Consider the following 2,755-nt stretch of genomic DNA (forward strand, 5'->3'; position numbering starts at 1 on the left):
TGATCTTGCAGCCAGGTAACTCGAAATCCACCGAAAGACTCAACCACCAAGGCCAACCACTACAAAAGCACCTGAAACGGCTTCATGTGGTTAGAGCATCGAATGCGTTATTCGAAGGTCGTAGGTTCGAATCCTGCTCACGGCTGGTTATTTTTTCATCCACTCTTCTTTCTTATTTACATTCTATTTGTTCTAATAACTTCCCCTGTACATTTCTTGGCATTACTGTCTGTTAGACGTCATAATTATTGTGTTAAAACACGGAAAAACGAGCCCTTAGGTATACACTTCTTTCCCTTATATATATATATATATATATATATATATATAGGCAGACATGGTGGTTGAGTGGCGATAGCGTTGCATATAGTCCAGTAGATCCTCCGTGAGTGGTCACAACGTGGTTTATTTCGACGTTCCGGCCTAGAGTCTGGCCTTCATCATGGCAATGGAGGGGCAAGCTCTGTCCTGGTGCCTCTTCACAAAAATAAGGTTAATATCATAGGTCCTAATTGGACCGTATCAGATATTAAGCTGATAAGAACAGATACTACACTTTGATCTTAACCTGTAAGAGGCCGAGAAGCGATGAAGGCCAGACTTTAGGCCGAAACGTCGAAATAAACCACGTTTTGACCGCTCACGGAGGATCTACTGGACTATATATATAAATAAATAAATATATATATATATATATATATATATATATATATATATATATATATTGTTACGTGAAGGCACCCGCGAAACTAAGCGTTTCAAGATGTATTTACACAGCGCCAACGTGCAAGCCAAGATAGAGTACGACTGCTTCGCCCTACACCAAAATCACGTCGTCTTTCTCCGCACCTATCTAACCGCTTTTGTGAGACAATGTCTCATAACATAAACCCCGGGTGCTGAAGCACCGTCTCGGTAAAGCTTAAGGCGAGCAACATGAACAATGTCTGTAGACAGTGAAGAGGAGGAGGAGGAAGACTCGAGCGGGGCTATCTCGTAGGTCACATCTGTCACCTGGCGCAATACGCGGTAGGTTCCCGAGTAGCAGGAAAGCAGTTTTTCAGAAAGTCCAACGTGCCTGGTCGGAGTCGACAATAGCACAAGAGAACCCGAAGTAAAGGAAACTTGGCGATGGTGGGAGTTGTAACGCTGCCGCTGCTGATCTTGCGACGCTAAGAGGCACTGACGGGCAACTTTTCGTGCTTTTCGAGCTCTGGTGACAGCATCCCGGGCGTATTTGGTCATCGTGTCGACGGCTGTCGGTAAGATGGTGTCAAACAGTAAAGTTTGATCACGACCAAGCACGAGATAGAAAGGTGAAAAACCAGCTGCATCGTGGCGTGATGAATTATGGGCAAATGTAACAAAAGGCAATGCAACGTCCCAGTACTGGTGGTCGGATGACACGTACATGGCGAGCATATCGGTTAATATCTGGTTGAATCTCTCAGTTAGTCCGTTAGTTTGCGGGTGGTAGGCTGTTGTAAATTTATGTTTTGTCTCACAGGAGCGAAGCAGGTCGTCGATAACTCGGGAAAGGAAATAGCGCCCATGATCTGTGAGGGGTTGACGTGGTGCGCCATGATAAAGTATGACGTCGTGCAGGAAAAAATGGGCAACGTCCGTAGCACAGCTGGTTGGTAGAGCCCGTGCAATGGCGTACCGAGTTGTGTGATACGTCGCAACAGCTATCCAGTTATTCCCAGAAGTGGACGCAGGAAAAGCGCCTAGGAGGTCAAGACCAAGTCAAAAGAACGGGTAAAAGGGAACGTCAAGTGGTTGGAGAAACCCAGCAGGATTCACCGAAGGTTTTTTTCGGCGTTGACACTGGTCGCATGAGGCGACGCAGCTGCGGACCGAGCGATAAAGACTGGACCAGGGAAATCGACGCTGTACACGGTCATACGTCCGAGACAGTCGGAGGTGATCGGCAGTGGGAGTGTCGTGGAGCTGGCCGATCACGCTCGCACGTAAGTGGGAAGGTACCACAAGGAGCAGTTCGTTTTCATCAGGGCGAACATCATAACGGTACAATAAGCCATCCTTAAGCACAAACAGTTGAGTAGACAGATTGGGTTCCGCAGAATGAAGCTTTTCGACGATGTTACGTAAGACAGGGTTTCGGCGCTGTTCCTCACAGATGTTGCTTAAAGCGGAGAGAGGCAGGACACATGGCGCTTCATCGAACGCCTCAGGCGGGTCCACTGGATTCCCAGATAAGCAGTCAGCGTCATGGTGTAAGCGGCCGCATTTGTAGAACACCGAGTAGTTATTTTCTTGGAGTCGTAATGCCCATCGACCAAGGTGCCCAGTGGCATCCTTCAAAGATGCGAGCCAGCAAAGTGCGTGGTGGTCGGTTGTGACGGTGAAATGTAGACCGTGTAAATAGGGCCCAAATTTCGCTACTGCCCAAACGAGAGCAAGGCGTTCCCTTTCGGTGATTGAGTAATTCTTTTCCGCCTGCGAGAGGAGACAGCTTGCATAGGCAATAACGCAGGCGCAGCCGCTTTGATGCTGGACCAAAGCAGCACCACTTCCGTGGCCACTGGCATCCGTGATGACTTCTGTTGGGGCGGCATTGTCAAAATGGGCCAGAACAGGTGGTTCTGTTAGCAATGCAATAAGTGTAGAGAATGCCGTAGCCTGCGAAGCACCCCATGTAAATGAGATATCTTTTCTAAGTTTGTGAGAGGACGGGCTACTTCCGCACAGTTGTTCACAAACGCCGAAAGTACGAGCACAGACCGAGAAAGCT

At 48.1% G+C, this 2,755-nt stretch overlaps 1 non-coding gene across 1 annotated transcript; it reads right to left on the reverse strand.

Annotated features, from left to right (window-relative positions):
- Positions 1–403: 403 nt before the first annotated feature.
- Positions 404–590, reverse strand: LOC142774908 (U2 spliceosomal RNA). Its single transcript, XR_012886583.1, has one exon. It is a non-coding gene; the product is annotated as a U2 spliceosomal RNA (small nuclear RNA).
- Positions 591–2,755: the final 2,165 nt, after the last annotated feature.

The sequence above is a fragment of the Rhipicephalus microplus genome, chromosome 10 (genome assembly GCF_043290135.1).
Source record: "Rhipicephalus microplus isolate Deutch F79 chromosome 10, USDA_Rmic, whole genome shotgun sequence".
Classification (NCBI taxonomy): Eukaryota; Metazoa; Arthropoda; class Arachnida; order Ixodida; family Ixodidae; genus Rhipicephalus; species Rhipicephalus microplus.